Source organism: Bombina bombina, chromosome 3 (genome assembly GCF_027579735.1).
Source record: "Bombina bombina isolate aBomBom1 chromosome 3, aBomBom1.pri, whole genome shotgun sequence".
Classification (NCBI taxonomy): domain Eukaryota; kingdom Metazoa; phylum Chordata; class Amphibia; order Anura; family Bombinatoridae; genus Bombina; species Bombina bombina.
The window spans coordinates 925,167,105-925,189,817 of NC_069501.1; positions in this window are offsets into that span (position 1 = coordinate 925,167,105).

Below are 22,713 nucleotides of genomic sequence, written 5' to 3' on the forward strand. Positions count from 1 at the left end.
AGAAAATTCTCTAACTCCTTTTTTCTAAAAAAGGCCCCCCTTAAGCAAAAGAAAATACCAAGATAAAATCAAAAAATTCAAAAATACAAAAAATACATTGGAGCACCATATAAAATTAGAATAGTTATAAGGCAAAGATTGAGTTTTTTAAAGATTATCTTAAAAAAAATCATTACTTAAAAAATTGTGAGAATAACAATCAGAATTAAAATATTGAACCATCTATAACTTTGAGTGTTCTATATACGGGTCTATAAGTATAAAACAAATACAAAAAATGTCGTGAGAAATGTTGTCAGAATTTGTATATGTATAAATCAAACATAAAAAGTTGATTGTAGACATGTTGCTAGATCGGCTAGAACGAAAACGTCATAGTCCTAATATATGTCTAATGTCATTGTTTTACACGGAAAAAAGTTTTAGACCAGTAACATACAGGTATTATAGAACATAGCCATCATAACAACAGACAATGAATGACAGAATATAACCTATATACTTTAGAAAAGTGGAAACTCTGACCTTCTTTACCCAATCAAAATATATGCTTTCTTACACACCTCTTATTCTAACCAATGAGGAAATAGAATTCATCACACTCCCAGACAAGTAGAAATTTAAAAAACGGAACGAAAGTATCGGCAAAAAGTAAACACTTTTAAGAAAGACAACTTCAACAATTTTTCAGATAGAAATACTCTTTAGAAATATTTTAGCTAGGTCCGTAAACATATAGTACCCTACATATAATAGAAATAAAATCAATTTTATTCACAATGAACCGGAAATTCTAAGGAATTACTTCCAGTGTCATGAAATACATACAGTACTATCAGGGTATTTAAAGATCCCTGCCTGCATAAGAAAGCCAGTCTTGAAAAAGGTCAGTGTATGACCGAAACGCGTTGACTGGTAAGTAGCTCTCCTATTATTATACTAGTTAAAGCCATCTACACTATTATACATTTCTTTTAACAGAGGGAATTATATCGAACCACAATTTTGATCCACGCTATGAAGTCTGCACACACTGTTCAGGAATAATCTGCACATAGAGAATTGGGCTCACTTTGTGACACACACTACTTTAACTGGGGACAATCTGCAACTGTGGAATAGAATCAGCTATAACGACTTTAAGGTCCCGGACCACCTAACTTGTGAATTCCACATTTTTTCACTCATTTTTTGGCACCAGTTTCGTTTTAAAGTTTTGGATTAAACTGTCACTTATACACTATATATATCTCTTTGCCGCACAATATTTTTTGCCGCACACCATTTTTTTGCTGACAATTTTTTTTGCTGACAATTTTTTTGCTATATATATTTTTTTGCTGCCTATTTTTTGCTAAAAATTCTTTTTTCCTGCACATCATTTTTTTTATAACACCCACTGTTTTTTTCAACCATGATTTAACGCAACTGCCGCAATTATTTTATACATTTTTCTGTAGAGAAAAACCACAAGGGAAGTTTTTAGATTTGCCCTACACCTTAGGAACCCATTTTCAGCATTAAAAACATTAACTATTCAATCACGGGCACACTACACACAAAATAATTTTCGCCCAGCTCTTTCACCCGGTCACAAACACCGGCACATAACATTGACACAAAAAATTCAGAATCTTTCAGTCTTTACAACCCAGTTTGAGCGAACTGCATTCAATTCATTTTTGGAGTAGGAATCACCGCACACACACTTTTCGTTGATGCGCAAAATAAGCTGTTAGGATTGTCCCATATGCTATTTTTAACGCATTGAGATTCGTTGTTTATTATGGAATATATGCACAACTGAATTTATCTAAGTTTGCACGTCGTTATCAACATTGGTTTTATCAGTCATTGTATACTATCAAATTTATGAAATATCAGCTATTATATAGAGTGCATATTAAATCATCAACCAGCAAGTTTGTAAATTGTTTGTGATTTTAAATATATTTTATATCTGTAATTGTTAACTACATGGATCCATGAATTTTGATTGTAACCTTTTAAAATATTGTTAAAATTAATAAACTGTTATAATGTTTAAAATTTGTGGAGTTTTATACATAAGTGCAACATAGACCCAGCCTTCAAAGTTGGCGCTTTGATGTATTTTTGATTTTTAAACATTTCGCATTTGACCACTAGGGGTTATCTTATTGGAGCTAAGGGTCTGATATAGTAGGCGCTAAAGATATTTGCTGTACTAAACTTCTACAATGTCTCCTGTGGCTATTTCAAGTGTTTTACACATGTTCAAAATACCAGCTTCCAAAAAGCTGTGAAATAGTTGCCAAACAACTTACACAGTGTACCTTCTCTCTTGCAAATGTGACCAGATTTATATAGGTTGTACCAAAAGAAAAACTTCTAAGAGATTTAGTGAACATCTGTATAATATAAGAACGAAATTTGAAAAACATAGTGTACCAGTTCATTTCTCTAGGGTACATGGCAGTGATACACGAGATTTGCACATCCAGATCATAGATTGGGTACCCCCAGGCACTAATAATAGATTACTCCAGCTTAGGAAAAAAGAAACCGAATGGATCTATAAATTAAAAAGTCTCACTCCTTTGGGTCTAAATATTGACTTAGATGTGCAGGCTTTTCTTTAAAAATATAGTCTTTCCTCCATTTCCATAGGCATTCAGTTTTTATATATGTCTTCCATATATTGAGCGTTTTTAAAAATATGCAATTATCAAATATATAGTTTGCAAATATTCAGTTTGTTGATATATAAGTTGTTTTATGAATTGATTGTTTTTATGATCATATTTATATTCTATATATTCTATATGTATTTATTTATTATTTTGAATGTTGTTAGATATTGCTTATTTAAGTATTTATGTAGTTATGCATTTAAAATCTTTTAGAGAAGTAATGACTGATTTTATTGCTTGATGAAATTGTCCGTTTTAATAAAATTGTTGTTTGTATATTGAATGTAATGAAATTCGACTCCCTTGAACTTTGAGATATGATAATGTTAGGTTTGGGGACTTACTATATAAAGACTCTTTTAGTACTGACCAAATACTCTTGAGAAAGCCGGGGTGTCACCGGCGAAACGCGTAGAGGTTTTTTGGTCTATCAGAGGATCCGTAGTTGAATGAGAAGCTCGCTGGATGACGTATGCAGTGGAGTACAAGCCGGGAACGTTTGAATCTCTGACTGTTCGGTCTAAGGAACTATACCGGTAGCCTGCTGCAGCATCCTCCTGCCTAATTGTTTGATTCGTTTGGGGCTGATATCATCTGTACATCTTGTGAGTGTTATTATAACGTGTGGAAGTGCCCACCTATTAAAAATACTACCTTGAGTCGGATCTGCGCTGTCTTTTTTTGTTACAGCATCTGCGTCCGTGGAAGGGAAACCAACAGATTATTGAACAGCAGCATTTCCTTGGGCCTGTAACGAGGCCTGCATCTGGTCGATCCAAGCCGTGGTGTGAGAATACTTCATAAAGTTTCTATCTACTCCAGGTAACACGTTGTTTTATGTTAATAGCGCAGCTCTTCTGGTTTCATTTTTCATCGTAAATATGTCCGAAATGCATTTTCAAGGACTTGTGGTGAGGTGTTGAATTTGAGTCAAAACTGGCCTCAAAAAAGTGTTGAAAAGGGAATACAAAATGGATTGTGATTAGCTGCATTTTTTTTTTTGCCACAAAGTACAATAGGGCTTATAGCGAGGATCCACCTTTGCGGGTGCAGGAAAGAGCTTAAAATGCGTTATAGTGATTGTGTCTATTCAAAAAAGTGTCCTTTTCTACCAGAAAAAAACAAAGGAAATGCCATAGTGTTGCTTTGTTATTAATAATATGTTTCTAGAAAATGTTTCTGTTCAGTCTTCAGTAAATCATTTTGTTTCTTTAAATAAGTAAGAAACCATGTGGTTCAGACAATCTACTAAACAGACCTGTATAATGGTTTTTAAATGGTGTAAAGAGAATTAAGTCTATAAATGTGGCTGTGTGAGCCGAAACACATAAGATTTGTTGAGATGCTGCTACTGTTTTTATATTGATTTAAATAAAGCACTGGGTTTTACCTATATACTTGAGTTGGTCTTCTCACTGTATGCCCCTTAGGTTTAAGGCTTACTTTACTTTTATCTCTAAAGTTTAAAAAATTGCATTGAAATGACATTCCACCCACTGATGTGCAAATATTCATATAACCCTCCGTTCATACATACACGGAACAGCAATATCAATGCGCACCCACACATTATACAGAGGATACATAACCACATTAACAACTGAAACATATTTAAAAATACATAAACACTGCTGACAGCTGAATCATAGAGGTGCACTCTTGGGTTTACAGCAGTTAAATAAAAAGTGAAAGAGGATGGCCTGTCCCCATTAGCAGCTTTTACAAAGCTGTTAAAACGAAAGCCAGCACAAAGCAGGAATAATGAATGTCAGAATATTTTCCATATAGGTACTTGTGTCTCAGTGCTCACATTTTAGCAGCTCTTTCTTGTTACTGTTATAGTGATAATAACAGACTCTTTGATCTTCAGATACATTAATTGCATGGAACACAGCCAATTGCCAGTGAAAACATAGATAACCATTATTGGATTATAGCAACGGTCTCTGTTAGCTTTATCAAACACATCAATAGAATAAATGTTAACAAGATTTAAAACCTCTGACCGTACCATATGGGAATAATCTTTTTTGCTTCTATTTTCTAATAAATAATAAATACATTTTAAAAAAAAATCTTATTTAGTTTGACATAAAATCCTTTTGTACACTGACATTCTATCAATATTTTGTTAATGAGGACAGGGCCCACAGTGCAATGCAGATCATTTAGGATTATGGTCAAGCTACAGTATATAGCTGCTACCATAATTGTCAATACCTTCTGTATATTGTATACATTTTTACTTCTATAGAAGAATTTTTTTTTATATATACATAGTTGCAACTATAGTTTCCTATTGCAGTGTGCGTCGTTTTCCAGCAATAAAAATAGGTAGTTAAACTTGACCAGATTACAAGATGAGAACATTTTGGGCCGGATTACAAGTGGAGCAGTATTTAACACTTGCACACTTACTACGCTCATATTAAGAGTTGAAAGTAAAACATTGTTGTTCGCGTGCTAACCAGATGCACGCAAAAAGTCGTACTTAGAATATCACACACGCATTAACATATTCCCCCATAGTAGTCAATGGAGTAAAAAAAGTGGAAAAAAACATTCTACTTGCGTGCAAACCTGATCGCATATTCTCAAGTGTGCTAACCCAACATGAAAATATGAATATTTCCCATTCCAATGTTCCAATGTTCTTCACAAAGCAGAATATGTTCTATTTATAAATATAGGAGTACCTGTAATACTGCATATTACAGGTCTCCTATAGGAGGCGCTAAAATACATATATGGTAAATATTTATAAAAAACTTACGGCTAGATTTAGAGTTCTGCGGCCAAAGGGGTGTGTTAGCTACGCTGGCTTTTTTTCTCCCGCACCTTTTAAATACCGCTGGTATTTAGAGTTCACAGAAGGGCTGCGTAAGGCTCCAAAAAGGGAGCGTAGAGCATATTTACCGCCACTGCAACTCTAAATTCCAGCGGTGCTTACGGACGCGGCCAGCTTCAAAAACGTGCTCATGCACGATTCCCCCATAGGAAACAATGGGGCTGTTTGAGCTGAAAAAAACCTAACACCTGCAAAAAAGCAGCGTTCAGCTCCTAACGCAGCTACATTGTTTCCTATGGGGAACACTTCCTATGTCTGCACCTAACACCCTAACATGAACCCCGAGTCTAAACACCCCTAACCTTACACTTATTAACCCCTAATCTGCCGCCCCCGCTATCGCTGACCCCTACATATTATTATTAACCCCTAATCTGCCGCTCCGTACACCGCCGCAACCTACATTATCCCTATGTACCCCTAATCTGCTGCCCCAAACACTGCCGACCCCTATATTATATTTATTAACCCCTAATCTGCTGCCCCCAACGTCGCCTCCACCTACCTACACTTATTAACCCCTAATCTGCCGACCGGATCTCGCCGCTACTATAATAAATGTATTAACCCCTAATCCGTCTCACTCTCGCCTCAATAACCCTATAATAAATAGTATTAACCCCTAATCTGCCCTCCCTAACATCGCCGACACCTAACTTCAAGTATTAACCCCTAATCTGCCGACCGGAGCTCACCGCTACTCTAATAAATTTTTTAACCCCTAAAGCTAATTCTAACCCTAACACCCCCCTAAGTTAAATATAATTTTATTCTAACGAAATAAATTAACTCTTATTAAATAAATTATTCCTATTTAAATCTAAATACTTACCTGTAAAATAAACCCTAATATAGCTACAATATAAATTATAATTATATTGTAGCTATTTTAGGATTAATATTTATTTTACAGGCAACTTTGTATTTATTTTAACCAGGTACAATAGCTATTAAATAGTTAATAACTATCTAATAGTTACCTAGTTAAAATAATTACAAATTACCTGTAAAATAAATCCTAACCTAAGTTACAATTAAACCTATCACTACACTATCAATAAATAAATTAAATAAACTACCTACAATTATCTACAATTAAACCTAACACTACACTATCAATAAATTAATTAAATACAATACCTACAAATAAATACAATGAAATAAACTAACTAAAGTACAAAAAATAAAAAAGAACTAAGTTACAAAAAATAAAAAAATATTTACAAACATTAGAAAAATATTACAACAATTTTAAACTAATTACACCTACTCTAAGCCCCCTAATAAAATAACAAAGACCCCCAAAATAAAAAAATGCCCTACCCTATTCTAAATTAAAAAAGTTCAAAGCTCTTTTACCTTACCAGCCCTGAAAAGGGCCCTTTGCGGGGCATGCCCCAAAGAATTCAGCTCTTTTGCCAGTAAAAAAAACCATACAATACCCCCCCAACATTACAACCCACCACCCACATACCCCTAATCTAACCCAAACCCCCCTTAAATAAACCTAACACTAAGCCCCTGAAGATCTTCCTACCTTATCTTCACCATGCCAGGTTCACTGATCCGTCGACCGAAGTCTTGATCCAAGCCTCCGAAATCTTGATCCAAGCCCAAGCGGGGGCTGAAGAGTGACGTCCATCCTCCGGCTGAAGTCTTGATCCCAGCAGGCAGAAGAGGACATCCGGACCAGCAAACATCTTCATCCAAGCCGCATCTTCTATGTTCTTCAATCCGATGATGACCGGCTGATCTTCAAGACCTCCAGCGCGGATCCATCCATCTTCACCAATGACTTCCCGACGAATGACGGTTCCTTTATCAGCCAGTTCTGATCAGCCAATAGAATGTGAGCTCAATCTGATTGGCTGATTGGATCAGCCAATCGGATTGAACTTGAATCTGATTGGCTGATTCCATCAGCCAATCAGAATTTTCCTACATAATTCCGATTGGCTGATAGAATCCTATCAGCCAATCGGAATTCGACGGACGCCATCTTGGATGACGTCATTTAAAGGAACCGTCATTCGGAAAGAAGGCGTCGGTAGAAGAGGATGGATCCGCGACGGCTGGAAGATGATGGCTCCGGAAGAAAGAAGATTGAAGATGCCGCTTCATAGAAGACTTCATCCCGATAATGGACTTCTTCAGCGCCCGCTTGGATCAAGACTTCAGCCCGATGATGGGTTTCTTCAGCCGCCACTTGGATCCAGACTTCAGGCGGAGGATGGACGTCACTCTTCAGCCCCCCCTTGGGCTTGGATGAAGATTTTGGAGGGTCTTCTGGACAGATCGGGACCCGGTGTGGTGAAGACAAGGTAGGGAGATCTTCAGGGGCTTAGTGTTAGGTTTATTTAAGGGGGGTGTGGGTTAGATTAGGGGTATGTGGGTGGTGGGTTGTAATGTTGGGGGGGTATTGTATGTTTTTTTTTTACAGGCAAAAGAGCTGAATTCTTTGGGGCATGCCCCGCAAAGGGCCCTTTTCAGGGCTGGTAAGGTAAAAGAGCTTTTCTATTTTAATTTTAGAATAGGGTAGGGCATTTTTTTATTTTGGGGGTCTTTGTTATTTTATTAGGGGGCTTAGAGTAGGTGTAATTAGTTTAAAATTGTTGTAATATTTTTCTAATGTTTGTAAATATTTTTTTATTTTTTGTAACTTAGTTCTTTTTTATTTTTTGTACTTTAGTTAGTTTATTTCATTGTATTTATATGTAGGTATTGTATTTAATTAATTTATTGATAGTGTAGTGTTAGGTTTAATTGTAGATAATTGTAGGTAGTTTATTTAATTTATTTATTGATAGTGTAGTGTTAGGTTTAATTGTAACTTAGGTTAGGATTTATTTTACAGGTAATTTGTAATTATTTTAACTAGGTAACTATTAAATAGTTATTAACTATTTAATAGCTATTGTACCTGGTTAAAATAATTACACAGTTGCCTGTAAAATAAATATTAATCCTAAAATAGCTACAATATAATTATAATTGATATTGTAGCTATATTAGGGTTTATTTTACAGGTAAGTATTTAGCTTTAAATAGGAATAATTTATTTAATAAGAGTTAATTTATTTAGTTAGAATAAAATTATATTTAACTTAGGGGGGTGTTAGGGTTAGGGTTAGAATTAGCTTTAGGGGTTAAAAAATGTATTATAGTAGCGGTGAGCTCCGGTCGGCAGATTTGGGGTTAATACTTGAAGTTAGGTGTCGGCAATGTTAGGGAGGGCAGATTAGGGGTTAATACTATTTATTATAGGGTTATTGAGGCGGGAGTGAGGCGGATTAGGGGTTAATAACTTTATTATAGTAGCGGTGAGCTCCGGTCGGCAGATTAGGGGTTCATAATTGTAGGTAGGTGGCGGCGACATTGGGGGCGGCAGATTAGGGGTTAATAAATATAATATAGGGGTCGGCAGTGTTAGGGGCAGCAGATTAGGGGTTCATAGGGATAACGTAGGTGGCAGCGGTGTGCGGTCAGCAGATTAGGGGTTAAAATTTTTTAATAGAGTGGCGGCGATGTGGGGGGACCTCGGTTTAGGGGTACATAGGTAGTTTATGGGTGTTAGTGTACTTTAGAGCACAGTAGTTAAGAGCTTTATAAACCGGTGTTAGCCCAGAAAGCTCTTAACTACTGACTTTTTTCTGCGGCTGGAGTTTTGTCGTTAGATTTCTAACGCTCACTTCAGCCACGACTCTAAATACCGGCATTAGAAAGATCCCATTGAAAAGATAGGATACGCAAATGGCGTAGGGGGATCTGCGGTATGGAAAAGTCGCGGCTGCAAAGTGAGCGTTAGACCCTTTCATGACTGACTCTAAATACCAGCGGGCGGTAAAAACCAGCGTTAGGAGCCTCTAACGCTGGTTTTGACGGCTACCGCCCAACTCTAAATCTAGACCTTAGTGTATATGAATCTCAAAACACAATATGAATATATAAAATATATAAATTGTGGAATATAAAATATATATACAAACGTAACACTAGTCGTAACCAGTATGACTATAGAAAAGTCCAATAAATGTCCTCAAATATCCGTGTGAACAGGCAGCTCTCGGTCTTCACCCACAAGGATGATGCAAATTCTATGATGGATAACTGAAACAGAAACAGAGGCGCCACATGTGTAGATCAATAAGGACCACAATATCCAAGCAAGACAAGACACAGGGTACTCACAAACGTGGAGGCACTCTGTTGTGCCTATGGGAGCAGGCTGGTATTCTGACAGCAAACCAGCTGGCTGTGCAAAGGAATCCCTGTTGTAGCAAACAGCACTGGTATCCTGTGGCTTCCGGTCTCCAAACTGTCACTCTTGCCTGGATCACTTTCTTCCAACTGGAACTGGAGTAAGGAAAGGGAGAATGGCTGGTCTGCCCTTAGGTTACTAACAAGGAGACTGCAACACTTGCACCAGACTTGTAAAAAGTAATATTAGCATTTATTATTGTACAGAATAAAAACACCAACAATAAAGCAAGTTACAGCTGGGTGTGTTAAAAGCAAGTCTCCTCTCAATATGCAGAGATAATAGCGACGCGTTTCTCGGGGATCAACCCGTTTCCTCAGGCTTGTATACTCTGACTCCATCTGTATGCCCTTTATATAGGGCTAAGTAACCACATGTTTCAATATACACTCCCCTTCCTTTACAAATAAAAACCAATGATATCCTTCCTTTCCCTATACACCCACTTGTTGCCGTAATTAAAGTTATGTTACTGTTTATTTGTAATAGTGTAGTCTAAACTCTATCTATCAAACCTTCTTGGGAACTTGGTAATATAATGTGTTAATTGTAAAATTCAATGGACATGAGCTAATGCCGATCGTGAGAAGCTTTTATGTTCGTGTAAACAAGCTGAATCTGTTTGGTCTCATCTACCAATCAAAACGGATCTTTAGGAGGCTTGTACCTCAGACTCCATCTGATTTGGCGAACGCTGGAGTCATGAGAAAACTACAAGTTCAACAATGCCTGTATGTATTAGGCTGTGTCACTCGTAGGTACTGCTACATAGGAATGTGACGTAGCCGGAAGTGTTCAAGCGTGACTGCCCGTCTAGTTTACCGGACCACCCAACTACATGTATGTACACACACACAATCGAGCTATAAATTCACCACCAATGAGATCAATAATACCAGGATAATAACAATGGGAGAGTAACAAATAATTGGATGTGTAAACCCAGCCACATGATTGGATATGAGTGTATGGTCTCACCGTGATATATCAACACCTGCAGGGCAATCAAATTTTATATATTTAAATATATGATACATAATAATAATAAAGATAATCATACTATTAATGGTGTGCATCACTAAAATCCTAAAAGTAATAACCATAAACATCGTAATCACATGAGTGTAAATATGAATGTGACTTTGATGTGAGAACCATTTGTAGGCATTGATGTGTAATATAAATAAATAAAAGAAGCTGCTTCTTGAAACATTATAAACTTGTGCAAATATATAATTCCCGAAATAGTATATAAAAAGGGTATAATGGATATTGTCCAATTCATTAATAAAATGTGTGGATATATTTACTGTGATGATAATAAATGTGTGTGAGAATGCTATTAGTAATAATACAGAATGTATGTGCATGGAAGTGATAGAAAACCTTTATGATATGAATGAAGTAATCACAATAAATAAATAAAATCATTCATATAAAAGTGCATATCGTGAATCTAACTATTCTATAAGATATAAAATTATAGTGTAGTGAATAGACATATAAGCCAACAAATATGTGTGTCTCCCTAAATGTGGATATGCTCCAACCCTAGTGTATATAAATAAACAATGCCCCTAATGTATATAACCAAGCAACAAATGGGGAGAGAAAGTCCAGAGTACATAATACCAATAACATAATTAATATTACTACCTAGAATATACTCATAATAATAAATGCATACAAATTATAATAAAATGAATATATATGATAAAAAGATAATAAAAATAAATATAAATATATGTGTGTGTGTCCCCACATATGTAAACCTACACATATATACCTAAAATTAATAGCGACACCTAAAACGCGTCGCTATTATCTCTGCATATTGAGGAGACTTGCTTTTAACACACCCAGCTGTAACTTGCTTTATTGTTGATGTTTTTATTCTGTACAATAATAAATGCTAATATTACTTTTTACAAGTCTGGTGCAAGTGTTGCAGTCTCCTTGTTAGTAACCTAAGGGCAGACCAGCCCTTCTCCCTTTCCTTACTCCAGTTCCAGTTGGAAGAAAGTGATCCAGGCAAGAGTGACAGTTTGGAGACCGGAAGCCACAGGATACCAGTGCTGTTTGCTACGACGGGGATTCCTTTGCACAGCCAGCTGGTTTGCTGTCAGAATACCAGCCTGCTCCCATAGGCACACCAGAGTGCCTCCACGTTTGTGAGTACCCTGTGTCTTGTCTTGCTTGGATATTGTGGTCCTTATTGATCTACACATGTGGCGCCTCTGTTTCTGTTTCAGTTATGTTCTATTTATTCATTAATACATATTTATATATATATATATATATATATATATATATATATATATATATATATATATATATATATATATATATATATATATATATATATCTGATGGTATTTTGGTAAAATAAATATTTATACCTATATAATTAGATTAGATATATAGGTATAGATATATACAGATATATATAGAAATATATATTTATAAATATATAGAACATATTCTGCTATGTGCAGAATATTGGAATGTGAAATATTTACAGTAAATATATATTTAAAACCTTTATTAAATATGAATATTGCATAAATATGATTTTACATGTTTCCTCTACGTTCCTGTAAAGGACTCCAATGAACATATATATATATATATATATTGTGACAGAACCCAAGGCATAGTAATGGAAGGTGTCTATATTCCCTCAAAAGTGCTGCAGTGCGGGGTATGGTCTGACAACCCCAGGGAGAATTGTTATGTTTGTTTGCCACATAGAGAAAATATGTGATTTATTTCTGGGTCCCTGGGGTGGAGTATTTGGAGAGTAGGGTGGGCCAGTGCTCCACCCCGCAGTTTGCAAGTAGCACATTATGTCAAAAAGTCCAGTCCAGGAATTCTGTCTGACTCAGCTAGCTACTCACTTGCATGTGGTAATTAACAGCAGGTGCTAATAAAATCCCCAGTCAGGGGTTGAGAGGTAGATTTTGCCAGCAGTAAAGGAAAACTGCAAACACTCTCCTGAGAGACTGAGAGGAATTATCTCTAAAAGACAAAGTTTGAAAGGTCTGTGCAATACTTTTGTGAAAAGCTACTTAGTGCAGACAGTTGTACTTGTTAGTAAGTGCTCAGTGGAGCAAGCCTCTTTTGTTTTGTTTATGTTTATTTTGCCTGTTTTTTTTGCCAGACCTGATAATAAACAGACTGTATTTTATAAAGCTACAACCTTGTGTGGGGTTTCCAGCTTTGAGGACTGTGTGTTTCCAAGATCCCAGGTCACAATATATATATATATGGTTCAAAGAGAAAATATAGAGTCTGGATATCCTTCAAATTTATAGCTCAAATGATGGCTTAATGTTCAACTTTAATTGTATATACACACTTGTGAGGGGAGCCCATATAAGCCAAACCATGTAATGGTTACAATAAACAGAGTCCAATAAATAAAATCTATGTATATGACAAAATCAGTGTAATGAGAGACCTCTGGCAGGGGGCATGCGTGTGTAGTGCACACATATAAATACAGTTTTACCTGAGCAAAACCAGCATCCACTATATAGACGTGATTGATACAGATGCCCCTCCATACACCACCTGGTCTATCTCTCACCTCTTCTGTTGCCGAGTTGATGGCTCCTTCAACTTTGTTACCGGATACCTCCGTTACGATAGATAGCAGTATGGCAGCTTCACTCCTTCCAGCTGATTAGCAACCGACGTCCCGAATAGACGTATCTTTGGCAGCGGCCTGTCTGCTGTGACCGAGCTTCTCCTCCATACGCCAAGACATGGCCGTGTTGCGGGTGTGTGCTATGCCGACCAATCCACTGCAACCTCCTCTGGTTAATGTATTGCGGTGGGGCAAAGCTTGGCCACAGAAGCGGCTAGCAACATAGTATAGATATCCTCAATTATAAACCCAGGAGAAAAAGTCCCTCCAGTACTGAGTATACTTAGATGCACTAAGTTAGGAAGCAGAATGACAGAAGCTCCAGGCAGGCTACAATGGGCTCCAGGCTTCTCACAGATCAGTCAGCAAGGGTGGATAGTGCTCTCAGCTGGACAAAATAGCATAAAGAACAAAAAACAGGCAGAGAAATATCCATTAAATAATACTTAACGTTGTATCCAAATAGTAATATATTAAAAGTCCATAGTCCACACCAACACTAAAAACAAGGATCAAAAACAGCTGTATAGAAGGTGCTTACGCGTTTCAGCTAAAAAGCCATAATCATAGCTAATCTTAATAGTGAGAACACACAACTTAAACCCTAACCTAAACAGCCATTGGTTAAAAACAATGAATACACAGCTGAATGATGCCTGTTAATATAGCCTTAAGGGAGCAACCCCCTACTATGTGTGATAGATATTTAAAAATAGAAATACAGATTTTACTTATATATTAAAGCATTATAGCTTCTTAATACAAATACCTGTAGATGAGACAAGTTACTCTATATAGTACAATAATGTATTTCATAGTTTATAGCAAAAATTAAATACATATAGAACCAAGAATGTTGTATTGGGGAAATCATACAAAAAGTTTGTTACATAAAAGATGGTTCTTGCTATAATGAAAGTAAATCGTATTGTAGTATTTCTAATAAATCTTTTGGGCAGGATAGTTTTATCTATAATCTGCCGCCTAAAAGAGTCAGCTTAGGGCATGTTTTCAATTCAATATATTATATAGTTTAGTGTATCCTCCCAATGATACTCTTTGAACAATTAAGTAAAAAGTTGAGGGTATGTTATGTCATTTATTTCAACACATTTATATCAGTTATATATCATTATTTATGATTTGTATCTACTGCAAATGCTGATTTTGATTCATGGCTACTAACTTATGATTTTGCATTTATGGTAAATACCTTTCTGGCATAGTGGTTAGCTTAACAACCTACAATCCTGGGGACCCGGGTTTGTTACCCCATAGGTACTTATTTATTTATTATTATTATTGCTGTTTTGACTCTGTATTAATCTACAAATATTACTAATGGAGATAACCCTTATACTATTGATCTATAATTATGATTTTGAGGTATTAGAAATACTACAATACGATTTACTTTCATTATAGCAAGAATCATCTTTTATGTAACAAACTTTTTGTATGATTTCCCCAATACAACATTCTTTGTTCTATATGTATTTAATCTTTGCTATAAACTATGAAATACATTATTGTACTATGTAGAGTAACTTGTCTAATCTACAGGTATTTGTATTAAGAAGCTATAATGCTTTAATATATAGGTAAAATCTGTATTTCTATTTTTAAATATCTATCACACATAGTAGGGGGTTGCTCCCTTAAGGCTATATTAACAGGCATCATTCAGCTGTGTATTCATTGTTTTTAATCAATGGCTGTTTAGGTTAGGGTTTAAGTAGTGTGTTCTCACTATTAAGATTAGCTATGATTACGGCTTTTTAGCTGAAACGCTTAAGCACCTTCTATACAGCTGTTTTTGATCCTTGTTTTTACTGTTGGTGTATACTATGGACTTTTAATATATTCCTATTTGGATACAATAAATATAAGTATTACTTAATGGATATTGTTCTGCCTGTTTTTGTTCTTTAGATATATTTATATATATATATATATATATGTACATATTTATTTATGTGTTTTATAGATCTTTTAGGTGTTGTTGATTATCCCTTTTGTGGAAATTTAAGAAAGAAAGATAGGAGTGGTAAAATCCATATTGGTACATTAAAAACTGTACTGATGGGGGGGGGGCGGAGCTAGCCACTGAAGAGAAGAGACGCACATTTCAGGAGCTCCTAAAAAATAATTTGATTTGGGGGTAAAAGTAATAATTTTCAGCTTAACATCAGATCTAGGACTTCACTTGGGCAGAGCAATCTGTATAGAAACTCATTTGAAGAGATTCAGAACTTATTAAGGTATGGGAGGACCGTGAATGTTGATCCTACAGACGCAGCCTGCTTTGTGTGGAACTTAATATTACGCATTTAATTATGGAGGACTTCTATCGACAGGCGCTAGTCTTGATTGACAGCATTGCAGAGACGATGCACAACAACCTAGAGGGCCTGCACCTTGTGAGTAATTTGGATAATCTACAGACAACTGATGCGCTATATACAATGGCGACTACCATGTGCCCTACAGCAACCACAAACGCTACTGATCCGGCAGATCATACGTGGGAAGTCACCGAGGAGAATGAAGATCTACTTGAGGCATTGCAGATCGAAATCCCTCCCGTGAAGAAACAGCACACAGGGAGAGCATTATCTGAACCCTGGTTTGCGTGTTTGCAGAGGACGAATGATCCTGAGACTAATTACGCCAGACCAGTTACCTGTTGCTCCAGAGTTTACCCCGGAGATGACTTACCCAGCGCCAAATGAGCAATGGATACAGGTCCCATTGAAATGATAATAACCCTATCCTCACAGCTTATTACTTCAGAATCGAGTCACAATCTTTGGGCACTGGACACGGATGCATCCCTACTCTTGCCTGCTTTCAGATTTGGCCAGTTGGGAGATCCGGGTTTGTGGCCATGTGCGCAGAGTGTGTGCGTGGCTTACACAGTAGGCGGCCATGTCTGGGAAGTTCTCCCTCTACTTCGTGATGGCGGTGCTGGGCTCGATGGGATGGTGACATATGCATGGGCTGAAGAAGTGCTGTTTTGTAGATGCAGCGCTTTGGTCCTAGATGGCTTTGGGGATCAAGTGTTCCAGGGTGAAGGACTATCGTTAGGTCTTGGGCTGCCTTTGACCTATTTTGGAGCAGTGAAAAATAGTGAAAAATGGTTCTGGATATCTCTTGAACAAACTTATCTTTAATTGTTTGCATATTATCTTATTGTTGAACTTTTATGTTGAAGTGTGATAAAGTGGATTATCTTTCTCAAAAACCCTCTTAGTCATCTATGGACTTGTGAATGTGGACTAACCCTTCATTATTGATATTTAATTACCAGTGTGAACACTCATTAAAGGAAAAATGGGGTTTCTATGGGCTAAGCGTGAACATAAGCTGTCTATTTTCACAGCCTTATTCTAGTTTAAATTAGTGGCTTACATTCGTGTTTACTATATTCTGTGTGTGTGTTTCACTATGCTGATTTTATTAGGTCATATAGAACTATATCGTTTGAGCCATATATGTTAAAACAAGTTATAATACAGAATTTGGCTTTCAATTAATATTCCTGGGTATAAGATGCAATAGCCATCTTCCACCACTAGAGGGGTGTCATGGTTTAATTATAAATTGTTCACCATAATGTTATCTATAATAACTGTAGGACATCTTAGAGCGACTATTCCGCCTATGTATATTGATATTTTAGTCTTTGTTGAACATGTGGAATGGAGATCACCCATATAAATATTTGTATATATGTTTATGTTGAGCATATTCTTTCATATACTTTATAATTATAGGATAATTGCGCATTGACACCTCTTATAGGTTTTATTATGTTATTATGTGCATTTTCTCTAAAATTGTCCTGATAATACTTGTTGGGTTCTCCCATTTCTATAACTCATTATTAACAGACTGAGGTCCAAAGGAGGCCTCTAAGAGTTACAGAGAACTTTCCCATCCTTTAAATTAATAGAAAAAAGTGAGGTCTATTTTATGTAAATAGAAATGTATTTGTGATGTAACAAATCCAACAGTATATTTGCATTCATGTCCTTGATGATGTTTTTTTCTAAAAATGTTACTAATGCTCTTTGAAGTAATACATGTCTGTAATGTTATCTTTTTCAACCTCAATAAAAAAAACCCAAAAAAAAACCAAAAAAAAAAAACCTGTACTGATATGAAAACCTGGCAAGGTTTATTTTACTCTTTAAATACCTTTGACTCACACACTCGGCACTCTTCATGCAAACCAATAAAAATATAACCGAGTTTTGGGTACAAAAGGCCGCAGCCCGCATTTATTAAACAAACAAATGTTTACAAATAAAAAAACCACCTAACCAATGTGGTTACAAAAACCCTGGGGTGCCGCCCATCATCCACCACACGTGCCTTCCACTGGCTGCTGCCAGGCACGCCCCCTTTTCTTAAACTCTCCCCATCGTCGATGAGGTACCATTACAACATAAAATTCGCCTGATAAGGCCAGCACCCGCCCCCCAGCTGCGACTCTCAAAATCCTTAAAAAAGGGAGGGAGGGAGCTTTTCCCGCTTCAAAGGGAAACTGATGCTGGCTTCCGCCTCACAACCCTCAAACACTTTCCCCAGCTCCTCCTCCCCTGAACTCTGCCTAGTAACCCACTGCTATTGGCCTGCAGTGTGGTCACATGCCCCTGCCCTCAATTCATTCCTTCCGGGGCTTCTTTGACTCACACACTCGGCACTCTTCATGCAAACCAATAAAAACATAACCAAGTTTTGGGTACAAAAGGCCGCAGCCCGCATTTATTAAACAAACAAATGTTTACAAATAAAACAACCACCTAACCAATGTGGTTACAAAAACCCTGGGGTGCCGCCCATCATCCACCACACGTGCCTTCCACTGGCTGCTGCCAGGCACGCCCCCTTTTCTTAAACTCTCCCCATCGTCCGATGAGGTACCATTACAACATAAAATTCGCCTGATAAGGCCAGCACCCGCCACAGGCCGACCTACCGTCGGACACCGCCCAACCGGGCTAAGGCCTTCTGTACCCCTTCCTTCAGGTTAAAATTGAACAAGTGTAACCCTACTTCGTTGAGATGCACCACATCCTTAAGAAAAAAGCATCTGCCTGATTCCCCTTCAAATTCAACATGGCGAATGCCAAAATCCCCCAACTGAGAAACAAAACCTGATAGTGTCCTATTAACTTTTCTTCTAGATAAGTCCAGCCTCCTGACATCCCACGCCGAACGCCATTCCAACCTTCTCTAAATTTCTGACCACACAATTATCACCTTTGGGAACAAAACCTTCAACCTTCTCATGCCACCCTTCAACTGCTCAATCAAATCTTTCTGAGCCATAAACCCCAAGTCATTTCCCCCAGCGTGTATCACCAAAATGTCAGGAGGCCTGTACAGCCTGGCATACTTACTCACTGTAACCACTACCCCTTCCCATCTGAGGCCTCTTACCCCAAACCATTTTACCCCAACTTGTTCCCGAGGAAGCCCCAACTGGTTTCCCCCTTCCTTTGTTGCTGCTGCCTTCCTTGCCCAGTAAATGAAAGAGTGGCCCACTATCCAAAACTGCACTGGACCTGTCAAGAAACACAAAAAACTATGCTATCATGTTTGGCCGAACATAACGTTTAAAACACCCCGACTTCCACCTTCCCACCTTCTTCACAACTTCCTCACTCAATCCCAACTCATGCGCCTCAGTTGCCGCGCCTATTCTAAACGAATGGCATCCGAAGTCCTTCGGATCCACCCCTGCCCTGAACAAAGCCCTCCTAAGCCCTGCCCCAAACTGATATTTCGACAATGCTCCTCCATCCTCATGCCTCAGTAAAGGGCCCTCACCTCCTGGCCTGATCCTCAGATAGTCCACCAGTGAACCTACCGGGCAACAAATACCCCCGATAGCGAGCAACCTGATCATGCGCCCCACACCCTCCTGATCTGTCTTAGGTTTCCTAAGCCAAATAGACACTTCTCCTGATACCACCACGTCTCTCCATCTGATACCACCATTGTCCTTTCTATTGGCCTCTACCAAATCCAACACCCTGAAAGCTCCGAAAAAGGCTAATACAAAAGCCGCCCGAAACAAATAATACTCGAACTTCGAATTGCACACCTCCTCCAAGGCCCCCACTACCTTTAACAGTAAATCAAATACAAGCGGACGTCTTTTGTCCCCCCTAGTTCCACCTCTACAAACACCTCTCACCGCCAACTTCACCCAAAACTCCTTTGTTAAATCAACCCATCCCATCAGCTTAAACAGAAAGGCTAACGCCGCCACCTGACGATTCACCATGGATTTTGACATCTTTGCCTCTTTCCATTCCTGCACCCAATCAACTAAGTACCACACCCATTCCTCTTTTGACATCCTGACCCCATCCCTGTACAGCCTACAAAACCACCGTTTCCATACTGGCACGTAAGCTTTTAAAGTACTCTGGGCTAACTCCCCTCTCGCCAATTTCAATCCTTTAAGAAGTCCATCAGCCACAATGCCCGTGGGCATTCTGCCCCCTCCAATTCCGCCTCCGGGGCTGCGTCCTGAAGCTTCTGCCACTGCAACTGGGAAAGAGAGTCAGCAATCACATTCTGCTTCCCGGGTACATGCACAGCCCGAAAAAACACATTCCTCCTCAAGCATTCCAGGACAAACACTCGAAGGAGCCGAATCACCGGCCTCGACTTCGCTGTCAACTTATTGATCGCAAATACCACTCCAAGATTGTCAGAGTGGAAAGTCACCTTCCTATCCCTCAGCTCTTCATTCCACACCATCAACGGAAACAATTCTAGGAACACCAAGTTCCTGGTCAAACCTTGTTCCCTCCACTCCTCAGGCCATGTATCCACACACCATCTGCCGTCAAAATACTCCCCAAAGCCATGTGCTCCCGAAGCATCCGTGTATAGGTGCAACACCTCATCCGATACCGGCCCCTCCTGAATGAACGACCGCCCATTGAACTCCTCCAGAAACACCAACCACACTCTCAGGTCCTCCTTCAAATCCTTTGAAAGCCGGATCCTATGGTGCGGTGCCTTCACCCCAACCGTAGCCAATGCCAGGCGCCTTCCAAACACCCTTCCAACTGGGATCACCCGACAGGCAAAATTAAGCTTGCCCAGGAGCGATTGCAACTCCCGCAACGAAACCTTCACCTTCCCAAGCATCCCATTTATGACCTTTCTCAGGTCTACCACCTTCTCCCAAGGCAACGAGCATTCCATCAAGACTGAGTCAATCTGGATCCCCAGAAAACTCAACTTAGTTACCGGCCCTTCCGTCTTTCCTGGTGCAATCGGAATCCCGAATTGCTCAGCCACTTCCACAAATGTTCCCAACAATGCTTCGCAAACTCCAGAACCAGCCGCCCCCACAAACAGGAAATCGTCCAAGTAATGGACCACCGATGACCTGCCCTTTCCTTCACCACCCATTCCACGAACGTACTAAATTTTTCAAAGTACGCACAGGATATAGAGCATCCCATGGGTAAGCACAAATCCACGTAGAATTCCCCTTGAAATTGGCAACCCAACAAATGATGACACACCGGGTGGACCGGTAAGAGCCGAAAGGCTGCCTCCACATCCACCTTTGCCAACAATGCTCCTATCCCCGCCCTCTTGACCACACTCACCGCCTTATCAAATGATGCGTAACGTACTGCAGTCAAAGACGGGTCAATGCCATCGTTCACAGACAAGCCCCTAGGATGAGACAAATGGTGAATCATCCTAAATTGCCCCACCGCCTTCTTTGGGACCACCCCTAACGGGGATACCCTCAAATTCAGGGAATGGAGGGTCCTTAAAGGGGCCCGCCATTCTCCCCAGCGCCACCTCCTTCTCCAATTTTTCCTGTACTACCTTTGGGAATTGCTCAGCCGATCTCAAATTCCCTGGTACCCCCGATCCCCTAGTCTCCTCGAACGGGATACGAAACCCTGAACTGAAGCCCGCCAGTAACAGCTCCGCATCCCCCGCTCTCCCCTTTATCTTACCATACTGACTTAGCCACGGGACCATCTCTCTTACCCTCACCGGGGTCCGAGCCTGCAGCAGCACCCTCACCTCCTTTTCCGCTCCCCTTTCCTTTCCGGAAACACTTTGCCCCAGAGTGCGCACCTCCTCATCCTGAGCACTCGTGCTTGTATTTGCACGCCCCTCCAAACCTACACACCCCTTCATTAAACTGGAAGCAGAGGCCATTTTTAATTGCCACTGCTGTGGCCCCCACGGTTGCTCCGCTAGCCCCCTTTCCTCCGCTCCGAAAGGACTGTCCCCTCAAAGGAGTCATCAACTCCAACCACACACCCATCTCCCGGTCATCCCACCGCATCTCTGGTCGTACCGCCAGCCTCTGGTGGAACTGTTCATCGTACCGCCACCAAGCAAGACCCCCATACGTCCTCTGAGCCCCTGCTATTTCATCGAAATAGCAGAACATAGCCGAACTCTGCTCGGGGAATTTTTCCCCCATTACACTGGCCAATATGCAAAAGGCCCTTGTCCAATTTGAGAAAGTTTTAGGTAATTTCCTCCACTTTTTCTTTCTCTCCTCCTCCTCCTTTTTCCCTTGTTCCCCCTTTGGATCCTCCTTTATCTCAATAAAGTGGTCCAACGGCAACAATGAAAAAACCTCTACAAACTCCCGCTTCCATATCTTTTCTTTAACCTCTTTACTCAAATGGATCCCCAGCGGTCCTACCGAGCACAAGCAAGGCCTTCACAACGCTTGATCTGCCACTATTAACACCTCACCACCTGCTACCATCACTGGCCCCCCTTTTTCTCCCCCACTCCCCGAAGGGGTTCCCACCACCGGTACACTAACCTCCTTCCCTGCCGGTACCCATGCTCCTGCCGCTGTCCCCACATCACCCCCAACCTTCTTTTTGTCTTCTAATTGAGCCACCAGCTCCTTCAAACCTTTCACCACCATATCATACACTCCCCCCGACTCTTCTTTTTCCTTCCCCCCCTGCAAGGAACCCGCCGTCTCACCTGGCGGCCTTGCCTCAGGCTCCTGCACAACCCTTGTAGCCTCTCTCCTCCTTTCCACCATGCCACCTGTGGATCTTCTCCCCCTTTCATCATTGTTACAAGACATAGAGATTTCCCTCCTTCGTGTATGCTCCCGACCTCTATCCAGCCTGCCCCATGTGGGGGACGTGTGCCTTTCCCGCTCCCTGTAGTCTATCCTTGGCGTCCGGGATCTCTCCCTCCGCCGTGCCCCTCTGCTCCTGCTCCTGCTCCTGTCCCTTCTGCTCTGTCCACCT